Below are 26,823 nucleotides of genomic sequence, written 5' to 3'. Positions count from 1 at the left end.
ATATTAAAATAACAAATATTCATTAAATAATGTGTTTCCTTTGTCTCTCTACACCTACGACATAAAATGGGAAGCAGGGCCATAGAAGGAATGGGTAACAACACTGCACATTCAACAACACTCAGAATAAGGAAAAGATAACAAACTGTAGACGCTCACAAGTGAAATTAAAACATGTGCTACTATGTAACTGAATTAGCTTTCCTGTGGTCCAAGTCTTAGTATTTGCCTTTTAAAGCTAAAACTTTAGCTTATTCTGAAACCACATGTACATTACCCTCAAAGAACAGAAAGCAAAGCAAAGCAATCATTTGTCTAAGGAAGAATCTTTACATGATTACACAGAGATCATACAACCAGTCAAATGAGGTTCACTGCAAAACTGCCTAAGTAGCAGGTATAATAACAACTCCAAAATGTTTATAAACTTACTCCTTTTGTATCCAGTAAAACAGTAACAATAGCAGCACTCAGATACCAGTTGAAGCCTCTCTGCCATGCCTGTGGAATATTTTTCTTGAGTGGTTACTAAAGTAACATGGGATCCTGGCCTGGCCCCTCCCCCAACATCACTCATTGCGATGGACGGGGGCTGTGCCCTGTCCAGGACCAGACGAAGGGTCCAGCCTAGGGTCCAACCTAGACCAGTCATTCCCTGAGACTTTTTCAGCCAGAGCTGAATTGCACCCCACTCCCTACCCCCCAATGGTGGCAAAGCAGAGAAAGTATCAACTTAAAAGACACTAGTGTCAGAGTCTCTAGCCCCGCAGAAAAGCTGGACTGAAATCCTGAAAGTACCAAGCAGTAAGAGGAGAGGTGGGGTAAGGGACAGACAACACTGAAAACATGAAGCCCTGATCCCAGCAGCCGTGGTCCCCGCGCTGCCTGGCGCCTGACTCTAAGAGTGTGGTTGTTCAGCCCTTGTCTCTATTCAGCCACACTGTCCGCCTGGTCATTCCATTTTTTTCTTTAACTACTTTTAGTTGATTTTCAGTTCCTTGTAACCACGAGCACTAGTTCACGTGGAAATACACGTACAGAAGGATGCAGAGCTCCTGTGAAGCACTGATGCCAGAGCTTCAGCTAAATTACTCAATAGATGTATTGCTTTAAATTCTAGGAAAAGGAGACTTATGGTTGATGTTGGCTTATATAATGGTAGAAAAGGATGAGTTTAATAACAGTGAAAAGTTTTTACAAACCTATTTCACATACTTACTATATATAATAGTATTTCTATAAACTTGTACTAAATTATATACATTAAAAACTTCTATTCTTGTAATTTACAGGGGAAATTTTGTAACCGCCATAAGTCATAGAGCATTAACCTAATAATCAGTTATCTGCATCCACAGGAAGACTGAATGGTTGGACCAATTAGTGCAACCAGGTAGTCAAGTCACTGTGATAGCACATATTCAAATTTTAGGCACAATACCTAAAGGGAAATAAACTGACTTGGCCTTGCAGATACTATTTATAAATTGTTGGTTAATTATCACCACCCATTAATAGCTAAGAAATGTCATAGAAATTATGAAAGGGAAATCAGCTTGTTACACCAACCCTGGGCTTTAAGGGCTTCTGGCCATGAAGGAAAAAAAGGTTATTAAAAATTAAAGAAAGAATAACAAGGGGATTTTGGAAAAAGCCACAAAAGTACACTAGAGACTTCTGGAGTATGTAAAGAAGGTGCTAAGAAGACATAAGGTAAATTACGTTTTCTGTATTTCATTACTAAAGGATTTTTTTCATGTTCTGTTCACTTACCAATCATTTGTTAAGCTTTTATTAAGCACTACAGGGGTTATAAAGATGAATGAAAAACAACTGCCACTCTCACAGACACTTATACAAATAAACATGATATAAGAAATAACTGTCACAGAAGAAGTGAAAGAAAATGCTATGGTAGCAGAATGAGGGAGGCCTCAGAATGATGGATCAAGCAAAATTAGCAGATTTTCACTTGAGGTGATCAAATTCTGAATACAAGAGTCACAAAGAATTCAATAGGTAAGATGCTGGGACAGAGGAGAAAAATATATCCAAAGACTAGCAATGATCACTCTCAGCACAAGAATCATTATCTATATCTAGACATAATTTGATAATTCAACAAAGAACTTTTGTAATATCACAGGAGCACAGCCTAGAAGAGTTGAACAATTTCCGTGATTTGAAGCCTCATGAACAATGGTTCTTTTCTCCCCTCTGGTGGAAAATGATTGGATGGACTCCAGGACTCCAAGTACTGCCTGCCCATATGGTTCAAAGATGTATTTCTTCCTAGTTACCCTGGATGCAGACAACCAAACTATTTTTCCATATTCCTTAAGGGAAATTGAGCTTTGGGAATTGTTTCAACAGCTTGTCATGAGGAACTCAGAGTTCATCTCTACCTCTTATTCCTCTCCCCAATACTGATTCTAATTCAGGGTAAGTGGGATTTTACTTATCACAATACAAAGGCTAAACTGATCAACTCTTTTATCAATCCTTCCCTGAAGCACCTGATTCTCTCAATAGTCATTCTTTCTCAAAATTATTCAAGGGAGCTTCAGTGCATGTAAAAGTTCATATGAAAAACAAGTCACACTTCCTGACTGACCCTGTCACAACCAGTTTCTACTGTGGGAACATAGTAACGACAGCCCTGACAGGACCACCAGACTTCAAGGAACCACAGCCAGGCCCAGACCCACCTTGACTCAGACGTGTCCTCACACTCACCAAGGTTCTTTAATTCAGGACTTGGGGAGACAAAACAGATTTGATATAGAGAGAAAGACATCATAGATGAGACCATATTAACAGGTACCCTGAAGCACTAACTTCAATATAAGTTCATGCACAGAACAGCTAGGGAAGAATGTGAGCTCAAGAATCGGACAAACTTGGGCTCCTGATCCAGCCCTTGGGCAACATACCTAACTTATGGGACTAATAATGATAATGATAAATTCGTATACCGTAGAGGGTTGTTACGAGGCTAAATGGTGTATAAAGTGCTGAGAACAGCTTTTAGTAAAACAAAGGCTTTTACACCCCAGTGATAAGCATGATGTATATTTAGGGGTTACCAAGTAAGTCTTTAGGCACTGCAGACACCCTTTATCCGGGGCTCACACTTCTGTATGAGGTCTGGTGCCGGCCCTGGTTCTCTTGGTTCAGATCAGCCTGAACACTTCCTTCTGTGTCCATGATAGGCTCTCAGGCTCATTTTCTCAGTCACTCCTCACATTCATCAGTTCATATTGATTTCTTTGCCAGTATCTGTATTTCTATTCTATTGAGATTTCACTGTGCTTTTGCACCATTCCATGAAATTCAACCTCTTTTTTAGCATTTAGGTACTACCCTACAGCCTTTATTGATATTTCCTTTGGCTAAAGGTAGAAGAAGTTATATATATAATTCTCTGTGAGGTTTAATGAGAAGTCTGCTCTCATTCCTCCCCTCTGCCCCTCTCTCTCACCTTTCTTCCTTTTCTTATTATCTATCATATTTTTCCATTATAAATAAAAAGCTGCAGCTTAAGAGTAAAGTCAGAATTGAGAACCCATAGTTACATAATAAAACTTCAAATATAAGGTTTATTGAACTGATTAGAATAACAAGAGATTTTATCACCATCAGGCATGCAAAGGGAATACAGTGACTAGAGGTGAACTTTACATTTACCAACAGAAAAATCAGCTACATAATGTATTCACCCCTGGCTGCCACTAAAAACCTTGGACAACAGAAAACTGAAAAAACAAAACAAAAGTCACCAATAATCAATTTTGCCAGTAGTAACCAAGTAACTTTTCAAATAAACAGTTCTAAATTGGCAATACACACTTCTAAAAAATTATGGGGTATCTTACGATGATTCATCCAAACAGGAAGCAGGACTCTGTCTTCTGAGATTGCACTAAACAAAATGTTCTATATGATCAAAGAAGGAATCAAATTCTGAGGCATCAGCTTTCACACACAAATAATTGGCTTTCTTATTAAAACTTGGTCAGCCATCCACGGTGATATTCATGTAGAGGTAGAGCAGACCCACATGTGCTAAACCTCAACCAGAAGAACCTACCACCATCCTACTCTTTCTGTCATTTACAAAGTATTTACTTCTATGTGCAAGCAGCATAAGGTAGGATTATTAAGAAATTCTATTTTAATATCAGGTAAGATAACTTATAAGAATTCCTTATTGTGCTATCCACCACCACCGGACTCTGGGACCTCTTCTCCAAGATATTCCCCACATGCACTGAAAATTTAAGGTAAACACATAATTGTGTGGACAGTTAATTTTGACTAAAACTAACCCTGCTTGGCAGAACAAACATCAAGTAGCATGCATCATCAGCTAATTTTCAAGTATTTAAGTACTTTTTAATTTTTTTTTCACAATTGGAATGTCCATCCACCACTTCTTTTTACTGGGGAAAAATGCATGATTTTTTTAACTCCATTTATGCATTCTAAAATAATTAGAATACTTTAACTGTCACCAATTTTACTTCAGACATTGAAGTCCTCTCTAAAATTTTTTACTTTGAAATTACTTCTAGGTGTACAGAAAATCTCACACAGGGCAATTCAGCTTTGTATCAGTTCAAAGACACCATGGAACATCTGAAAAGTTAAAAGAGGAAAGCAAGCACATTGTAACTGCACTGAAATTGGATACCTTATAAAAAGATTTTAACACCATAGAGAATGTAATAAGCTCCATCTCTTTCAATGACAACTTTCTATAGGGATTGTAAATATTAGACCTAAGAATTGCTTCAACTAAAGCCTATCTTCCTTTTTAACAAAAAAGAGGGAAAGGGATTAAAATTGTCATTATTGCCAAAGTCATCTTCTACCTTAAATTTCCTTTGATCCCTGAACCCCTCCCAGCAACTGCTTCATGATTCCTCTTTATACCAAAATTCCTCCAAAAGAGTAGTTAGTCCCAATGGCTCCACTGCCTCTCCTCGATTTCATTCTTTCTCTTTCTTTTTTTTTTTGTTTTCATTTTTGCCTTTTTAAAAACTGAGATATAATTAACATGTAACATTGTGTTAGTTTTAGATTTATAACATAATGATTTGCTTTATATATATGTTGTGAAATACACATGGCGATCCTGACAATGTTTTTTTGACAACAAAAGCAAAAACTCCCTTTCATTTAAACTCATTTTTAATCAGACTCTGTTCTCTCCATGCCACCGCAGTCAGCACTGGCCTCCACAATGCCAGACCCAGTGGGCAATCCCCAGACCTCACCTGGACCTCTCAGCAGCCACCTACACACCTGACTGCTTCGTCCTCCCTCCTGGACTCTCTCTGCGTGGGCGCCATAGCTAGCCCTCTTCCTACCTCACTGGCTTGGCCTTCTTAGTCTCCTTTGCTGGAGATTCTTCTTCCATCCTCCAAAGACAGAGGTGTCCCAGGACTGGGACTTGGACCCCTTTTCATCTCTGTCTACACTCCCTCCACAGGGAATCTTAAATGTCATGGTTTAAAGGACACACTGAGGGTTCCCAAATTTATATCTCCAGGCCCTACCTTTCCCTCATCCCCAGACTTGTATACCCAACTACTTATAAGACAATTCATTTCCAATATCTAACAGGAATCTCAAACTTAACAAGTTCAAGCCCAGTTCCTGATTCCATACCCTGCAACCCTGCTTCTGGCACCCACCCCCGCCAATATTCTCCAACTCAATAAATGGCCTACCAGTAATATGCTTGATTTCTATAATCAAAAACTTGGGAATCCTTGATTGTTCTCTCTGATATCCTACATTTAATCCAACAGCTAATTCTCTTGGCTCTACTTTCAGAAATTACTGCAAATCCAACCACTTTTCATCACCTCCACTGTTTTCATCCTTATTCAAGCTGCCATGTATCTCAGGACAATGGCAACAGTCTCCTGACTTGTCTTCCTGCTGCTGCTCTCCTGGTCCTTCCCAGTCCCAGTCTATACACAACAGCCAAGGGCTTAAAAAAGGATCACTGTCCTGCTCAAAACCTCCGTTTCTGACTTAGAATAAAATGCTACATCTTAACAAGGGCCAGCAAGGTGCTAACTTTCAGACCTTCTCACCAGACTCCTGGTTCACTGTATTCCAGCTATCCTGAGCTCCTTCCTGTTTCTTAAAATCATTAAGCCCCTCTCTATCTCAAGGCCACTGTACCCTGTTCCCCCAGATATTCCCATAGCTTGCTCCCTCCTTTCAGATCTACATGCAAATGTCACCTTCCCAGAAATACTTTCCCTGACCATTTTACCAATATTCCCCTCTATGTCTCTCTTCCCTTTCGCTTGCTTTGGCTTATATTCAATGCACTTCTTCCTGACCAAAGTTGCACAGTGGCAGAGATTTCTCTATCTCACTCTTAAGTTTCCAGGCCTAAGGACAGGCAAATAATAGGTGCTCAATAAATATTTGTTGTATGAATACATGGATGAATCATTTCTATACTCTTACTCATTGCTTACTGGGATAGAGGATATATATTTCAATTTTTTATTACTTTAATACATATGGTATAATGCCAGAAGGAGCAGTTTTGCCTACATGTCTGCCACAGTGCCAAGCACTAAGGTGCAAAAATGTGAAGGTAAGAGTTTCACCCTGAAGCAGATCCTGATGACAGAGATCCATTTTTTAAGTTATATTTTTAGAGCCTCATAAATGTTAGTTAGCTTACACAGAGCAGAATGGGCACTACAAATAAGGTAGGAGATATTGTAACACACTAATGGGAATATAGGCAGTTCCCTACAGGAAATCTGAGGGAAGTTGTTGGAGAAGGAAGCAGAATGGGTGAAAGTTGAGACTTGGAATAAGGCTGAAAGAGACAAAGGGCAATCATGAAGGGTCTTGTCAGCCAGCCGGAGTTTACAGTCTTATCTTGTAGGTAACGGGGAGTCATAAACTGGGAAATAACAATCAGAATTTCATTTGGGAAAAATTATTCCAGTCACATAAGATTACATAACCCACATAATCATGTCTGTTCCTAGCTAAGTAACAACTTAGCTGCTGAAGGTCTGCCCAGATGTAAGACATGCCATATAAGTCTTAAGTGATTATTTAACCCCTCATCATTCACACCTAAAAGGTATTCATAGTTTTTTGCTCATAAAACTTTAATTCCCAATGAAACATTTTCTCAGCATGTTCCTATTTCAATATTTTCAACTTTTAATCAATTAGCTCTTCAATTCAAGAACACTTAAATGACAGTCTATAATTAATGCACACAGATTCTGTGTATGCACAATCAGAACTTACTTATAATACTAAATGTTAATACTACATTGGGTAGGGAAATATTCAACAAGAAAATTCAATTATGGTTTCTTTAATTAGTAAAAAACTAGCATCTGATCATCCAGATACCAGAAAAATCTAGTTTATCCAATACAAACTTCAAATTAAAGTAAAAGAGAGTTAGGTGGTCTATATAAGGGTCATATAAAGAGTCCTGTATTTTTAAGGTTAAAAGTATGGGTCTGATTTTAATATTTACTTATATAAGGAGCTTAGAATTCAGATTGTCAGTCTACTGTTTCTTTTCAATCAAGTCTTCCAAATAATTTTTAATGGATTTGTTTTAATTGTTTTTAAAAAATAATTCTTTGCCTTCTTTTCCTCTTGACTTCTCTGTATCCTTAGTATATATAATGTAATCACTACTTTCCCACTTACCTCAGAGCTTGCTCTCAACATCTCATTTGACAGTTACTCCGTCTTAGACTGCTTCAAATAACACACTCCCAACACCTACTATATGTCTGCCACAGTGCCAAGCACTAAGGTGCAAAAATGTGAAGGTAAGAGTTTCACCCTGATGCAGATCCTGATGACAGAGATCCATTCTTCCTTCTGTTCCACCCCCTGGCCATCCACCATAGTGCGAACTATATTCCTTTAAGTTATATGACCCATTTTTGTCTGCTTTTATCTCCCTATGCAAATGACTTAATTCTAATCACACACTATACTCCCTCAGTGATCTTTCATTAGCATCCTAAGCCCATTTTAAGAGGAAGCAAAACAACTCCAATAAATGAACAATGTATGATATCAGAGTCAACTTAACTTCTCTCTGCTCAGTAAGCAGATTTATGATTAAATACCAAGTCAGAGAGAATCTAGAAAAGGAATCAGTAAGAAGACTGACCAAACACAGAGGACCCAAGGCCAATGACCACGTGGAGGTTATCTCACGCAGATGATGTGTGTGTCTGCTATATCCACAGCACTGATTCGAGGGACAAAAAAGCAACACAGCAAGTTACACTATAGCACACACTAGTTCAATTTCTGCTTCCCTGATCCACTTACCTGATAAGCCTTTCCTGAAACTCAACTACACAACCGTGATTGTATGCTGTTATACAGAAAGCCAAAAGGAAAGGTATCTGCACAAATTATTCATTACAAAGACTCAAGTTACAGGACAGTAGGAAATCCCAGAAGATGTCTGTCTCCAGCTAGAAACACTTAGCAGAATGGGTGCTAATCTTGACCGTTCCCTTCATATCTGTGTGAGCATCATGGACTAGCATCTATTCCAGGAATCGCCACCAGCTAATCTAACTTATACAACTTCTGTTCAATAAATATTTAAGTATGAAGGAGTGCAGATGTTTTAAATTTTAAAAATGACCTTTAGACATCACCTTACTATTTACATTCCACAGAAATCATCACATTTTAAATATCTTTGGGAAGAATACACAGAGCAACCATTTCAAAATAGGAAAAAGCAAATATGCATAAAATCCAAAATACTGCTTATAATGGCATGAAAAAGAAATCTGGCTTTTCTCACACAGGCTAAATGAACTATTCTTTCATTCATGTGCTTCACATTTTTATGCACCTCTTCCTAGTACAACCCACAAGCTATAGAACACTACTGGCAAAATGCTTCTCCCTGGGGAGAATTTTTTTTAACTTGATAGAAGAAATGCCTTGAATTTAAAGCAGTTTTTCTTTCTCATCATAGCAGTGCAGTGACCTCTATGCAAAATACAATGAAAAATGCAAGTCAGTGCTATAAAGTAGAAGATGAAACTGGGTTTGTGTCTACAAAGATACCAGATTTATAACTTTAGAGTTCATACAATTGAAGCAAAGAAAATACAAAATGACTCAATGCATGTAGGACACCCCTCCTGATGGTGATATCTCCAGAGAGACCCAGATACTCCTAGGAATCCAATTCTGATTACCAGCCTTCTTCCCAAATGTCCTATACTGTCAAAACAGATACACAGAAATGCTGCTGGAGTTGAAATAAGATAAAAGTAACTAGTATACAGACTCTACTTGCTATTATATGCCAATGAAATTTCCAACCCACAGTAAATTCAGAAATTATTTAAATGAAAAGGGCATCAGACTGAGATTCAGAAAGAACAAGTCCAGTCTAATAAATATTTATTGACTTCAACTAAAGAACTGTATGGTCATAGGGAGGAGGGCAGGTGTGGGATGTCTCAAGATTATTCTCTCTCCTTCATAAAACTGGCCAATGTAGCAGTGAGGAGAGTTCTCAGTGGTTGACTTAATGATCTCGGATGCAGCCAGGAAGCATAACCCTCTGTCCCTGAGTGGTAATGTGTAAAAGCTGAAAATAACCATCTGAGGCTTAAACCTAAGGAGAGAATCTCTTTCCCCAACTCTACAAAGGGTTACCTTTATCCTGAAGACTGAGGGACACTGAAAGAGATTTTAGCAGGGAGAGGCATGGTTACGTTTCAGTTTTAAAAAGATCACTAGCAAGAATTTTCGAGGATGGATTTTAGAGGTGTAGAATGAGTCACTGAAGCCAAAACTAAAATTGAGGTGATAGGAATAGAAAAGAAATTTGAGAAACACTTAGCACATGAAATCAACACAATGAGCCTGTGAAGGAGAGGGAGATGCCACAGCAGTTGCTGCTTCCAACTCTATCATTGCTGAAAGGTACTGAGTGTTTTAATGTGCTGGTCATTACACCAAATGCTTGCTCATATGATCTCATTTAATCCTACTGATTATTCTCAGAAGTGGGTACTATTATTCTCCCCATTTTACATATGAGAAAAATGAAGCTAATAAGGTTGAGCAGCGTGTCCAAGGTCACGTAATCAGCAGAACCTGGACACAAGGCTGAGATTAAAGATGCCCAAGCCTGCAGGACAGACTGCAAACCACCCAGGATTCTGGATTTGTGGAGAACCAGAAAGCATTATGTACCTATAAGCACGTACCTTTTATTATAATAAAATTTAATTCCACACTGTTGTTCATATTCTGGTTTCTATGAGTATCTTAATGACATAATCTTTCAGTCATGTTTGTCTCTCCTTAACATGGCACATAGTGGGCATATATGTTGGTTTTGGACACATAGTGTGATATTCTGTGCTTCTGTCTGAGCTCTGCAGATTTGTGGCTGTAGCTGCTCTGGGATTAAATTGTGTAGAATCCTCAATCCAGCACACTCTTATCTTCTAACATCAGAACCAGATAATCTGCATTCCCTTGTTGCCTAGAAGGCTTTTAATTTTTCCTCAAATTGATACAAGATATGGGTAATTCTGATATTTGTCGCTGACCTACAAATGCAGGAAGGACCCAACATCACACTGTCTATCAAAGTCTAATGCCTATGTGCACATATTAGGACCTCAAAAAGAGAAAAGCATAGATATCCCAAGTTGAGGGTGTGCACATTTATTTTACCAGTTTAGAAAATGTGTCCTCCAATCCATTCTCTCCTGGTCACACAATGTGGGTGGTTACAGAAAGAGCAGGGTAAAACCCTGTGGTGCAATTATCAATTATCCATCAGGTTTCAGTAAATAATGTATCCCTTTAGAATACTAATGTGTTTTCTATGGTTTGTTGGCTATGTGGGGGATAATAAAATCTCCCAAATTACTACTAAACCAAATTGGTTTTTATCTGCTTTCAAAATATCCAAAGGGCCTCCATAGTGTGAGGGGGAGTCCTGTTTCCATGAGTGCTAGATGAAATCACAGGACGGCTGAGTATTATTTGCACTATACCCAACATGCAGAGAGACTGTATATACACACACACACACACACACACACACAGTTTAGACAGATTCATGTTTTCCTTTTTCAAGATCACTAAAGTTTAACAAGGTTCCTAATTTCCCATTTTTATTGTACTAGCGCCAAGACAGTCAACAGGTTTTTGAGGCTTTTCTTTTTTTGTTGTAGAATTTTACTGTATTTGGAATCTTACAGTTTACTCCATAAGCCCTTTAATGAATACCATGGTACAGATAAAACTCAAGGGGAGCTGTAACTGCTTTATGTTGAAACAGTGACCATTCTGGTATGAGTTACTGTTTTAGGTCATAGGGTTCAAGATCATGGACTCAAGAGCTAAATTACCTGGGTTCACATCATGATTCTACTATTAACCAGGTATGTGACTTTCAGCAAATTCCCTTCTCCTCCTTGAGGCTTCCTCAGCAGAAAATGGGGATAATAATAGTACCAATCTCAGACGATTGTTCTGAGAATTAAATTAATTGATCTTTGTCAATTAATTTAATTAGAACAGTGCCTTGCACATAGTAAACACTATATATGTGTTTGTTACATACAATAAAAAATAATAATAGTTCTGACCAAATACTGAACTCTCGCCAATGAACTAAGCAGTGAAATGGAAAAACCAATTACAATGTGTTCAAAAGCTAATTAACCTCCAAATGAAATACTTTATAGCTATATATCAATAAGAAACATACCCCTGCAAGGAAACTTTTTATGTCAACACATTATTGTCTGCTTCGGAGATGTTTATAAAAATGTGCTAAATCTATATAATATATAGAAAACAAATATGAGGAGGAATTGGTCTATTTGTGATTAGGCTCCACATAAATAGATAACTTCAGTTACTCTATTTGGCAAACACAAATATAAAATGGTTCATGCACATTTTCATTTGCTTAGCTAAATTTAAGTCATATGACAATGAAAGATTAAACTTATCTTTGGAAATTAACAGGGTAATAATCCACCATTGTGAACTTTCATAGAACAGTGCTGTCAGACAAAAAAAAAAATACATACAGATCAAATCTAGAAACTATAAATTCTGAATATTTTTTCCTTTAAAACTGATTTTTAATAATAGGATCTATAAAAAAATTAGAGTTGTCAGCAAGAAACACGGCTATTTTTCAAGATGCCCACATCTCTAAAGTACTCATAAAGCAGGGAGAGATAGTGACAGAAACAAAAAGTGCCTGACGGCATACCCATTATTCTTTGGAATTTTTTTCTTTCCTATTTTTTTGGATGATAATCTGGGTAGGAGTGGTGATTATATACTTCAGATATCTGAAAACGTAAAGGTTGCCTTTAGCAACACTAAATTCTCTTCTCTGAATCACTAAATTAAGGTTTCATTAACTTTCAGTTCTGTGCTGTGCTGCATATTGCAATTTCATACCCACACACAGCACTATCCTTCAGAAGGAGGTTTTAAGACATTTACACCCAGCCTTATTCCATAAATGATTAGGGGGATAGTGAAATCCTTACAATGTAATATGATAGAATAAAAATTCAAATAGCTGAATGGGACTTCCAGTTAAACATGGCAGAGTAATACATCAGACCTTTTGTCTCCCCTCCCTCTCAAAACACATGCCAGGGAAGGAATAGACAATCTACCAGGACAAAGAGAAAATTAGAAACATTTCAACAATGTTGGAGGAGCAATTACTGGTTTGACAGAGCAGAGAAAACTAAAGTGCCTATCAGGGGGCTACCAGTGAGATGTGAGCCAATTTATGCACAAAACTCAAGGCAGGCCAGGTAAATCAAGGAAAGAGAGAGTGAGGGATAGAGTATAAACAGGAGAGCTGGGTGAAGTCTCCCTATGGAGCAATTCAAAACCCCAGGCCTCCACCCCTATGCAATGCAGCCAGGTTATTTTCTGGAGAAACTGATCTTCAGGGGCTTAAGAATTAGTTACCATCAAGGGAAAGTGGATTGAAAATCAGGGCCGAAAGAGTGTCTGAGTGAAAATTTGCAAACTAAAAAAACACTAGGACTCTAAGATCTATTCCCTTGTTCTGCTCCCATATATCGGGTTCAATTTCCCCCATCCAAGAGTTTGAGAGTTTCTTCTGGAAAATTTAAACCTTTCTAAGAAAAAAGGCTTCAACACACTAAATACCTGTGAGTTTCCTGATGAAGCAACTTGCTATTTCATCACCATAGAGCCAAAATGACCTGCCTATAATAAGTTGTATATACAAAGAGAGGTGCTAATCAGTATGTCAAGACTCACTCTTAAAAAATACTTGATAGAGGATAATAATAATCATACAATTAAGAGCAGCCTCCAATATGTAAGAGCAGCACACATAAATAAACAGGAAAAAAATGGTCTGGATGTAACACAGACATTGCACAGAAGAATACTTCAAAAATTAAAGAGAAACTTTTTATTAAAAAAATATTTAATACTCCCTAGGTAATAGTTTAAACTGAGATAAAACAGAATCTATAATTAATATCTTCAGAGAAAGTAAATTTCAAAATTACCACTGACCAAGAAAGAATATCCCTGACATTAAATATATAATTAATTAATAAAAATTTAAAGCAAGGATTTGGGAAACTAAGTCAAGAAAATTTCCTAGAAAACAGAAACAGAATATCAAGTGGTGGAAAAAGCAAGTGATCAAATAAAAATACTAGAATAGCAATCTCATAATCCAGTAGATCCAAAATCTAACTAATAAGAATTCCAAAAGTGTGAGGAAAAGTAAGGGAAGAGAGGCAATTAGCAAAGTAATAAAACCATAAAATTTCCCAGAACAAAAAGAAAAGTCTTCAGGCTTATGTCAGAACCACTAGTTACAAGTCTTAAGATTCAAAGAGCCCACCAAGTCCCCAGCTCAATAAATGGAAAAAAAAGAGACCTATTATAAGGCAAATTGTTATGAAGTCATACCATACCAGAAATAATAATATACAAAAGATTCCAAGAGCTTCCAAAGAAAAACATTTTAAGACACATACATACACATCTAATTAGTAATTACCATGGCAACAAGTTCTTGAAAGTAAAAATGGAATCTAGAAGACAATATTGAGCAATAATTTCTGAATTTTATAGGAAAAAAATTATTTTAATATAGAATTCTATACCCAACCAAACTATCATTCAAGTGTGAGACTAGAAATAAGAGCAGTTTCAGCCATGAAAAGAACTTTGCCTCCTATATTCTTTTCCTTAGGAAACTACTAATTGAATGATCTATCAAACAAAAAGCACAAGGCATGTAATCTTGATTCAGGCAATCTGACATGATGGAGCACTGAAGGAAGTCACAAGATAATGGAGATTCTTCAGGCCTAAGGAATAAGCCATCTAGCCTGGAGCTGGAAAAGTCAGAGCTGTCAGACAGAGGTCCCCAAAAGCATTTAATCATTTAAAAGACCGTCAGCACAATTGAGGCAGGACAAGGAGAGTAGGGATTTTGAAAAGTTAACCAGATAGGCAACAAGTATAATTATTAACTCAAATTGAAATAAAAAATTGTACAAGAATGGCAACATACAGTATACCATTTCACTGGAGACTGATATTGATCAAGTCTTCATAATAAATAATCTACATTATCTAAGTAAGAATGATGATATAACAAAAATACTTGAGAAACAGCAGAGAGTTGAGTGTCACTGTCAGCATAGATTAGGACTAGCAGAGTGAAATAGGAAACTACAGGTATACATGGAAAACAGGAAAGTGTTGGAGTTCTTTGTTGTTTCCACAGTCATCTACTTAGTATCACTTTTATTTAATAATGTCCATATGTGTGTTAGATTTTTTAAGTATTTTTAAAATCAAGTGGATAAGAAGAAGGGGAAAAGGGGAGTAGCTATTCAATATGCAGTTTCCATTTTGCAAGATGAAAAATTTCTAGAGATCTGCTGCATAATGTGACTTTAGTTAACACGATGGCATTGCACACTTAAAAATGGTTAAGACAACAAATCTTATTTTCTGTGCTTTTTTCCACAATTTAAAAGTAAAGCAAAATTTTTAAAGTGTATGAGAAAACTAAGTCAAAGGAAAAACATTTTACATTTGCTAAACAACAAATTAAAATGTGATTAAAAGCTTTTTAGTAGCCCTGATCAGTGACATGATGCAGCGTCCAAAAAGATTTTTTAAATGAAGCTATATAGCCATTATCCTCAATAGAATTGTATCTAAGCCTGATACCATATAATTAAATATACCTTTTTAGTAAATACAGCAATATGTCTTATTTACTTTATCTATTGAGAGGTAAATAGATTTTTAATATATAAATCATTTCAGAGAAATAAAAAGATATTACATGCCTAGTAACAGTTCCTGCTGACCCCTGCCTCTTGTGACCTAGGAGGTGAGAATAGTCCTGGTGCCAGGCAGTCTGGGAGCAGGAGGCAGAGGACAGGAAGGGCCCAGTCCCTTCCCCCAGCACAGTCTCCAGCAGTAGAGCCCTCCTGCACTCTCATTAGTCCACATCATTAGTTTACTGATGGGTGAAAGACTGAACTTGGCACATGAAAAGTTGTTGGCTCTTAAGGAGCATCAATGTATAATGTGCCAGAACAGAGGATGAATGAAAGTTAATGTCTAAATACTGAAAACCTCTTCAAGACTAATTTTTTCCTGAGTGGCTTATAAGCTAGTTTGTGGGTTTTTTTTGGTATCATTAATCTACAATTACATGAAGGACATTATGTTTACTAGGCTCCCCCTTCACCAAGTCCCCCCCACATCCCCGTTCACAGTCACTGTCCATCAACATAGTAAGATGCTTATAAGCTAGTTTTAAATTAATAAAAACAATTCTAAAAATATTGAGCAATTAGGTATCATTTTGGGATAAACACATAGCTCTCCAATGTAGATAATACTTGATAAGTCTCTGAAAGATAGGTAGGTAATGGAATGTCTGGGCACATTTGTTTAAAACCAAACCAATAAAAATGAACAAACAAATAGAATTTGTGCCTCATATCGAATTTACCAAGTATCATAATTCCTCCAAGTGCTAAAGATACCTCAAGACAAATGCTGGGCATAGAAGCTACAGGGCATAAATATGCAAAGAAATAAAAAGCTAACCATTTCAAACAATAAGGCTTCTCTCTCACTTACCAACTTTACATTTCCCTGTATGGCCCCGGAAGATGACTGGTTAGCCAGAGACAGGTAAGATTCCTCAAGGGAGGAACAACCTAAGACAGGCACAGTCGCAGGGGGGTCATCAGGTGAGAAATTGGGGATCAACAGAGGTGAGGCTTAGAACCTCACCCCCCCTGTTCTGAGAGAAATCCTCTGCATACGTGGATGTTTTATTGCCCCTCTCTAGCTTGGATTAACACATAGTCTACAGGCACACACCTGATCATCTACATTTGCTCTCTTACAACACTAAACTATGTTTTCTACCTTTATCTTGTATCTACCTACCACTTCAGCATTTTATTAAAAATAATAATAATAAAGAGAGAAATGTGGTATCCACATATAAATCAAGTATAAAAATCAAATGAGTATTCATATTTGAACTGACTGTTTATAGTTCATAATGCATGAGCAAAACCGAAAGTTTCTGTGATGACTGCCCTTGTACTGTTCACTATGTAACTTATTCACTATGTAAGAATTTGTTCTCCATGTAAGAACTTGTTTGTTATGCCTCAGAAGATTGGAGACTGACGAAAATTAGGCTTGGGGTGGATTAATGATTGTGCATTGAGCACTGCCTCCCCTATACAGAATTTTATTGTTGTTAACAACCATTTGATCAATAAATATGAGAGATGCCCTCACAAAAAAAAAAAAAAAAAAAAAAGTACACACTTCCAATGGTAAAATAAATAAGTAACCGGGATGTAATGTATAGCATAAGGAATATAGTCAAGATATTGTAACAGCTTGGTATGGTGATAGCTGGTACCTAGAATTGTCATGTATATAAATGTTGAATCACTATGTTGTACACCTGAAACTAATATAATGTAATACTGTGTGTCAACTACCCTTCAATAAAAAATAATTATCTACAAAAAAAAAAAAAAAAATGAACAAACAAAAAGACAATCTTGGCTTAGAAAAGGAAGTGTTAGATGGAACAATGACATAAGGAAGCAAGCCAGAAATATGGGTTCCTAAGTATTTGCAACCAAGTGAATCTTTAAAATAATTGCAACTGTAAAAAAGCATTTATTTCTCAATTTGGAGAACTCCATATCTTATTTTTATATCTTTAAGTATAATAATATAAATGCTATGGCATTCTGTGTAGACATCTGTGCATTTCCACTCAAATACACCACATCTGAAACAAAACTGATGATATCCTGCCTCACAATCCTGAGACACCTCCAACAGTCTTCCCAAAGGTCAGTGAAGGGCAATTCCTTTACTCAAGTTATTCAAACTGAAAGCTTTGGTGACTCTAATTTCATACTGACTCTGATAGCAAATCCTGATGACTTTACTTTCAAAGTAAATCAGGACGCCAACCACTTTTTGGTATGTCCACAGCGGCCACCCTAGGTGGATGGTGACCGACCCACCGCCACCTTACAGATTACTGCAGGAGCCTCCCTACTGTCTTTTCTCAGAATAGCTGACAAAGGGATCCATTTAAAAATGGAAGCCAAATCACCTCTCTCTGCTCAACATTTCACTAAAAGTCACTTTTACAGTGGCCTACAAGGACTTACACAATGTTGCTCATGTTTATGACCTCATTCCTACTACTCTCCTCTGTGTTCACTCTGTTTCACCCACAACCACCTTCCTGCTCCTACTCTACCTGAAATATTCTTCCCTTGTGCATCCACATGGCTCCCTTCCTCCTGGCCTGCAGGTCTATGGTCAAAAGTCACATTTTCTGTGAGGTCTTCCCTAACAATCCTATTTACAAACTTTCCTATATACTCTTGCTTTACTTCTCTTCTTGGTACTTACCACCAGCAGACAGAGTTTACGTACGTGTTTATTACCTGTCTCCCTTCACAGTTAAGTTCCCTAACGGCAAGGGTTTTTGTCTGTTTTGTTCACTGCTGTATCCTCATGGTTCAGAACTCAGATAACCACATACTAGATGTTCAATATATATTTGTGAATAAAATGATTTCTAACTGCAAATCACCACATTGCATGTGACCAAATAAGGAGTACAATTTGGAGCTTTATAATATTTTCAAGTAATTTTTACTGTGAATAAAAATAAAATAGAAAAATCACAATACAGAGTACATTAAGGACTGAAATCTGAGTTGAGCATCAAGAGAATCGCGGTCACATTTATAACTAAATTTTACAAGCTTTTTCTGTTTTTGCTTTTACTTGCTTACTTTCTAAAGTAATCTTTGTCAAAACAAGTCCTTATGAGTATAATTATTTTAATGCATCTTTTTGATGCCCTTAAATTACTTAGATTCAAAAATAATTCTCTTACAACCAAGTGGAAAATTCTATATAATCACCATATATCAATTTTTTCATTCTATATTAATTTTACTTTAAGAAAATGTATGTGGTTGTTCCAGAAATGACACACAGCTAAAAGATTCTTTATTCTGTAGCTAGAGAACGCCATCTGGCTCAATATGAGGGAAACCACACTATTATGTTGAATACTCTTATAAATGCAGTATTTAGTGCTTCTAAAGGAATTTCCTTCTAAAATGAAATAAATTAAGTTGTGGTATTTTATTTAATTTAATACATACTTTCTAATACAAATTACATAGATATAGTGAAAGAAGTTAGTATTTATAATAATAATGGCTAGTTTAAGCACTGTACATGAATTGCCATATTTAATCTGTACAACAATCCTTTAAGGTAGGTTGGTACTATTGCTATTCCTATTTTGCAGATGATGAAACTAGAACACTGAAAAAATAAGACATATAATAGGAATCCTGGTAGAGTCAGAATTCAAACTGGAGCACACCTTATCTGGAGCCAGGCAATCTGGCTCCAGAGCACACACACTTAGGTACTACACTATCTGCCTCTTTAAGATAGCAAATACCAAGCAAAACCATCCTGCATGTGTTTCAGAGCACTAAAAGTAGGTTGAGATCTTCCTTAGAGGGTTTACAATCTAAAGATGTGGGCCTTCAATTTTGGTGGTACACTTTATTAAAAATTAAAATGCTCAGAACAAGGGATCAAATTCTTCTAATGTAGTTTCATATTTATCCTAGAAGTTTTACATAAAAGCTAAAAATGTAAGCTCAAGCATCAATAGAGCAGTTAGACTACAAAAGTCTCCTACATCAATCAAGAGTTATAAAATTCTGTAAAAATTTTCTCAAAGACCAAAGGTTACTCTTGTTACTGGATCACCAAAGAATGATTTCCAAGTAATCTGAAATTTATCAGCATCTTTCAAATCTTCCATCCATTCTGCAAACAAGGATTAAGTGTCTACAACCTACCTAGGGAGGGATCCAAAGATGTATTTCACATCTTAAAGTAATTGTAGCAAATTCCACAGATTTTTCAAATACAGTTTTGAGATAAAAGTTCCCTAAGTTATGGAAACTTAGTTCATGAATACTGACTATCTGAAAGCAGTCTGTCCCCATGAATTAGTTGCTACCCTTCCCCAAGGAACAAACTTCTGGTCAGCAACTGAACTACTCTGGGTTAACAGTTCTCCTTGGGGGCCAGTATGGGAAGGTCTTTATTGTTAAAATGCCTCAGTCTCCTTCTCCTCAAAGGACACCAAGGACACAAAGACCATAGCTCACTTAAACATTTTTATTTTTCTTCCTGCATACTCTCCCACTTTAATCCCTTTCCTCCTTTCTGTCATTTCCAGCTCAACAACTTAAGAGTTTCTCAACCCACATTCAACCTCCCTAAACATTCCTTCAGTCCACATATAAGACAACGAACGATCCCAAAGATAAAAGATAAACATAAAAGTAGTATTTAATCTGAACCTGTACCCTAATTTTTTTAAACCATAAATTTGAGGTTAAATTAATCATTTAAACTAGCGCCACCATCTGCTATGGCTCCTGAAGGTAACCACAAGTCCCTTTAAGAACTCTGCAAGTCTCCATTTGTGAAAATTAAGGGAAACCTCACTGCTAGGGCGTCGGGATGCCTGCAGGGGGAGCTCTCACGCCCACCACTCCTCCTGAAATCTCAGACCCCACAGGAGGAGACAAGGGCCATACTGTTTTAACTACTTTATTCCCCAGCTCCAAAAGGGAAGCTTTCCACCTTTACCTCTCCCTAAAGTCCAGCCAATGAGAAGCAACGATACATGCGACTCCCATTTCACTCAAATGCTCATTTTGCTTAGAACAGTCCTCCTAACTTAGCCCTTTCCTCTATAAAAGCGCCTTCCTCTCCTTTGTTCTGACATGCCTATAGTTCCACTGTAGCTTGTGTGTCCCACATTGCAATTCTCTATTCCTGAACAAACCCATTTTTGCTGGTAAAGTAACTTTTATATTTCAGGTTAACGCTTTTCAGCCATATCTGCTTCTCCTAGAGTACCAGAATTCAGGAAAATTATAGAAATGATTTTGAATACTTCCTATTAGCACAGCATTATAACTGCCTGCTTAACCTGTCTGAAAAGTGGGTCCGTGCAGGTAGAAGACTGTGAGGGCAGAGTTCCAGCTCCACAAAGGGAAACTCCATGGGAGGGCACAAGACTTCTGCACTCTGTTATCTTGTTTATATACAACTGCAATCCTGAAAACAAGGCCTGGTAGATTTCGTGACACAAGTCATTTTGGTGGGTAGGACAGAGGAAAGAAGAAGAAGAAGAAGGGAAAGACTACACATTCATTACAGCATATGGGTTGGTGGCATAAACCTACTCACATTGTGAACATTGTTTCTGCACATGAATGCTTTTTGAAACAATCTCTGAAATCAGCACTGGCTACACAAATAAAGACTTTAACACCTGCTGTCTCAGAAATCCCATCTTGGGATACCCTCCCACTAGGTCACTATGTACGACAGTTTTTATTATGTTACAATAGTACATTTTTAATATATCAAGTTTACTTGCAACATTTGTGTTCTCCAGTTTACTTTTGCAGTCATCTGTTAGCAGTGAGTTTTCTCTTATATAACTGTTAGTCATTGCCCATGACATATTGACTTTGTGCTTTAACACACATAATTGTTATGCCATTTCCATGTGCTATATAAATAATGAAAAACAATCTTTTTCTATGTACTCTTTTATAAAACAAACTAACAGATTTTTAATTAAGTAGTTTAAAACTAGTGACATATGGGGACAACTAATTATGACGTAAGTGAAAAAGATTAAGTCTGAACTTCAGGTTGTTAGGCTTTTTAATATGATCATAAGATGACATGTTATTTCCCTTGTATATCTTTGGTGTCATTACTGACTTCCATTAGAAATCTGTATTCACTGGTCTATGACCGATCCCAGGTGTTAAAACCAAATATTGGATGTTCACAGACATCTGTGAAGAAGCAATAGTTTTATTCAGTTTATTTTAGACACAGTAAAGGGTCGGGTCATAGGAATGTGTTTGACATGTGTTTTGTGACTGCTCTGTGATTACTGCAATCCAACCTGGATCTCTTGAACATCCCTCCTAATACTTTCTGTATGGCCTGAGATTTTTAACTTTATGCTTTGTTATTACAATATTGTCGGTACTGATTTAGGTATATTGAGAAAAAAGAAATAATTTTAAGTCACATATCTCAGTTGTCAACTCTGGTGACAAATCAAGTATTTACTGGCTGTCTTTTCTGTCCTTCGGCAGTCGCTTTCAGCTGCAACAAATGGTTCCTATTTCTTATAGATCCTCAGCAAAAGATACCACCATTTCACAATTTTGTTTATCAGAATATCTCAGAAATTAAGATCCAAATTAAGTTTCTTCATGATTAACATCTTTCCCTTTCAAATTCCTTTGAAAAAGTTAATTAGGTTTTAAGGGTAAAATGCTATGTTTTAAAAAACTGCCTAAATCTTTGCAGGATGGGGAGGGCCTGTTAGGCAAAGTACTACATGTAGAAACCTTCCTAGTTATCATGACACTCCAAAAACCTAGCCCACTTCCCTATCCCACTACACATTTAGTCATTAAGATGCATCAAGACGAGGTCTTGCCTGGATAGCCAATAATTAGTTCTACTTTCAGTACCACTGCTCCCATCATTTCCCCTTGCCCCAAAAGCTTTCATTTTCCACCTTCTACCCAAATCTTGCTCACCCTTCAGAATGCAATTTAAATCCTACATCCTAAGTAAAGCCTTTTTTTCTCACAGTTCTTGTTTTAATTAGCCTTCCTCAACCCAAAAGTCTAGCAGCCCAGAGCTTCTTGATCATCCTGGTTTGCAGACCAGCCCTAAACAGACATTAGTCGATTAATGTAACAGACCCATGTTGAAGATGATTTTTTAGATATAAAGGGGGAAAAAGGAATGTATTTCTCTACATTAGCCATCCTTTAAACCTTCCTACTTACGTGGGGTTTGCAGACCACCCAAATCACAGATTAATATTGAAATCCCTTCTTGAATAAATTACCCCTCTGCTCTGATGTGGACGGTTTGATCTAGCTGCAAGTTAACATTTCTAAGTGGCATAAGTCACAGTCACTGCTTTAAAAAAATTCCTTCATGATTAGATCATGCATTTCACTCATTACAGGCAGCCATGATGAATGGGTTTTTAAGTCTTTCCTTTTCCCTGGTTGTTAGTTCACAAACAATTTGGTATTTGGTTAGAGTTGTTCATTTCCTCTTGTTCATACAACATAACGGAACCAAATTACTCAAGTAAAATTCACTTTAAGCACAATAGAATGTTTAACACATGGAAGACTTTAATTAAAGGCAAAATAATAATATTCTACTGACTCCTTCAACAAATCTCCTTCTCAGGATTGATGACCACTAGTAGCAATTTGGATTTATTACTTTCCCGAACACATATTACCTTCAGAAAATAATGGCAAGAAAACATCTTGTGCACTCCATGTAATAATTTTTGGTTAATCCATTTAGTTGACAATATTTACCAGTACTTACAGAGGCAGATCGCATACACTAAGGAACATGGCAGGGTCCTTCTCTTTTAATAAGATAATGCTGACGTCAGTTTTTAACAAGAACATTCTGAACAACACACTTTTCTTACAGACAATGTCTTCCAGGAGCTTCTCAAAGAAATAAACAAAACCAAATTATATAATTCATTCTTCGCAAGTTCATCCCCCATATCCATTCACATTAGGACATGGCTGATATTTTGATCAATAAGTCAAAGGCAGCTGAAAATGGTAATGATCCATGACACCTTTTCCCTGAATCAAAGTGCTTTTTCAGAACGGGGCTCTGAAACTTACTTAATTAGAAAGAGAAGACAAAATATTTATTTAGGGGTGAATGACTGAATATCTAGAAAGGTAATTTTCATATTACCGGAGGTAATATGAAAATTCTGTACAGAAACTTGCAGAAACTGAGAATCATATTAATAACAGCAATAAACTTCTATTGACATTCCTTTAAAATATCATCATATTTAAACTTTAAACACTTCCTATGAGGCTACAACTATTAAAGATGAGAAAGGTAGAGCAAGTAACTTGAATAAAGACACACAATATGCTGAACTGTTTGTTAAAATTAACATGTAGATTGCAACAGCTTTTTTATGTACCAATATTAAAACAAATAGAAAATATAGTTGGATAAAAAGAATAACCAAAATATCAAGAGAAAGAAGCATTAAATAGCAAGAAATAAATATTAATAAGATATCCACAGTACCTATGTAAGGAAGACTGGATAATGTGGATAAGAAGCAGAGAAGAAGATAAATAACTGGAGAGATAACTTCTTTTTAAATAGAAAGAGTTCAATAATCTTAAAGATATCAGCTCTTCCTAAACTAATTTTTATATTCGATGCCATACTAATCAGAATCTCAATAAGAAATGATTTTAAGAAAAACTTCTAATGTTTACTGGAAGACTAAATGTATGATAAACATATTATCATCCTTTGTTATTAAAAATGAGTTGTCCTGACACAGGAAAGGACAGACAAGTCAATGTTATTATCATCATCAAGATAGAGGCCCAAGTATATATGGAAAATTAATTTATGGTAATGGTGGTACTTCAAAGTAGCGGGGAAAGATAGATTATTCAATAACTGCTATTGAGACAAAAAAAAAAAAAGCTACTGGAAAGAAAGAGAAAGAAGAGTTTTCTACTCAATCGAAATATAAATGTAAAAAATGGAAACTATCAGAAGAAAACATGAGTGAATATTTTCCTCATATTAGTACGGGGAAAACATTTATAAACATGATCCCACTACCAGAAACCATAATAGGATGGATAGATTTGAATTCCTGAAAATGAAAAAAAAAATCTCTACATAAGAAGTTATACAAATTGTAAAGAAAGATGACAAACTGGAAAAATTATTTGCTATATAAATATGGAAAGCAAAGATTACTGTCCCCAAAAATACAATGAGCTCTTTAAATAACAGGACAATATTACAACTACATCCCAAAGATGTAGAAAGGTTGATACCATGTAAGAAATTGAAAAGTCATCAAAAATCTGTCCTCCTAACAGGTAACAGATCCAGTTGCTTTGGGGAAATGCAAGTGAATCTTCATGGACCAGATAATTCCTTAATCACTAGCAAAGCCTTCATACCCAAATATGAACAAAGGTAATGAAAATCTTAAACTCTGAACCAATCTCATTTATGAATATAAAATTCCTACTGTCACTGGCAAATGTAATTTAAGACCAAACAGGGTACATATTCTAAGACTACAAGGTTGTCCAACATTAGGAAATAGATATATGGAAGCAATGTATTACACCAATGTCAAGGAAATGTCACAAAACATCTACAATGGTAAAAAAAGGTATTTAATAACTTACAAGGTAAACGTACTACTCAAAAAATAATCACTCAATAATAAAAAGAAACTTACTTAGCATATGAACAGACTTAAAACAATAGCAAACATCCAGCTAAAACATGCTACCATGACAAAGTTTTTGAATGGGGGCACTGATTCCTTGGGACATTATTACAAAGTTAAGGGTGGAGGAATAGGGGAAAATTTTATGGTCAAGGGAATTTCCAAAACTTGGTCTAACTTTTAAAAGCTTCTCAGAAACCTTAATATGCTTGTGTGCCCAGTATAGTATAAATGAAAAAAGCAGGTATAGGACTTAGATAATCCCATCTGTGTTTAGGGCGTAGATGGCCTCACTGCATGTATACATTTGATTAGAATCTTAAATTAAAAATGTATATGTAGAGGCGGAGCCAAGTTAGCGGCGTGAGTAGAGCAGCGGAAAACTCCTCCCAAAACCACATATATCTATGAAAATATAACAAAGACAACTCTTCCTAGAATAAACACCAGAGGACACAGGACAACATCCAGACTACATCCACACCTGCAAGAACCCAGCGCCTCGCAAAGGGGGTAAGATACAAGACCCGGCCCGGCGGGACCCGAGCGCCCATCCCCCCAGCTCCCGGTGGGAGGAGTGGAGGCACAGCGGGAGGGAGAGGGAGCCCAGGACTGCTGAACACCCAGCCCCAGCCATCCGCACCAGAGCGCAGACACAGTGCATGCATGGGGTCCTGGATACTAGGGAAACAGGGCAGCAAGACCAGTGTGTGGGTACCAGAGGCTGGCACCAGAGGACAAAAGAAAAGTGAGCGGCCATTTTCTTTTGTTGTTGTTGTTGTTGTTGTTTTGTTTTGGCGAGTGCTTTTTGGAAGTCTTAAAGGGACAGGGACCCCAATACGAGGGAAACAGGGCAGCAAGAGTGATGAGCGGGTGCCTGAGGCTGGCGCGGAGAATAAAGAAAAACGAGCAGCCACTTTTTTTTTTGCTGTCATTGTTTTGTTTTGGCGGGTGCTTTTTGGAAGTCTTAAAGGGGCAGGGTGGGAAACTTAGTCCAGAGGTAGGGAATCCAGGGATCTCTGGGCACTCTAACAAACTGGGCAGCAGGGAGCACGGACGCCCCTTACGGAGATAAATAGCCTCCCGGCCGCACCCCCTCCAACGTGACTCCACCATTTTGGAGCAGAAGTCTGAGCCAGGCCATGCCCACAGCAACAGCGGAGATAAACTCCATAGAAACCGGGCAGGAAGCAGAAGCCCTGTCTGCGCGCAGCTGCCCAGCACAAGCCACTGGAGGTCGCTGTTCTCCCAGTAGAGGAAGGCCACAAACCAACAAGAACGGAAGTTCTTCCAGCTGTCACTCGTCCCAGCTCTGCAAACTATTCCTATCACCATGAAAAGACAAAATTACAGGCAAACCAAGATCACAGAGGCAACACCAGAGAAGGAGACAGACCTAACCAGTCTTCCTGACAAAGAATTCACAAAAAAAATAATAAACATGCTGAAAGAGATGGAGAGAAATATGCAAGAGAAATGGGATGAAGTCCGGAGGGAGATAACAGATGCCAGGAAGGAGATCACAGAAATGAAACAAACTCTGGAAGGATTTATAAGCAGAATGGATAAGATTCAAGAGGCCATTGATGGAATAGAAACCAGAGAACAGGAATGCATAGAGTCTGACATAGAGAGAGATAAAAAGATCTCCAGGAATGAAAAAATATTAAGAGAACTGTGTGACCAATCCAAAAGGAACAATATCCATATTATAGGGGTACCAGAAGAAGAAGAGAGAGGAAAAGGGATGG

At 37.1% G+C, this 26,823-nt stretch overlaps 1 protein-coding gene across 4 annotated transcripts in view; it reads right to left on the bottom strand.

Annotated features, from left to right (window-relative positions):
* The window catches only part of CDK14 (cyclin dependent kinase 14), a 701,998-nt gene that overhangs the window by 564,283 nt on the left and 110,892 nt on the right, over window positions 1-26,823 (bottom strand). Inside the window, exon 1 of one of the 4 annotated variants that reach the window (XM_036911783.2) lies at window positions 8,195-8,235. The exons of the other annotated variants lie outside the window; for them this stretch is intronic. The gene's annotated coding sequence lies outside the window, so the exon portion shown is untranslated. Of the gene's footprint in view, window positions 1-8,194; window positions 8,236-26,823 lie in introns of those variants that run through there. 4 annotated transcript variants of the gene reach the window in all.

Source organism: Manis pentadactyla, chromosome 7, assembly GCF_030020395.1.
Source record: "Manis pentadactyla isolate mManPen7 chromosome 7, mManPen7.hap1, whole genome shotgun sequence".
Classification (NCBI taxonomy): domain Eukaryota; kingdom Metazoa; phylum Chordata; class Mammalia; order Pholidota; family Manidae; genus Manis; species Manis pentadactyla.
Note: the sequence above shows the minus strand (reverse complement) of the source record. Positions and strands in the feature narration are given on the sequence as shown.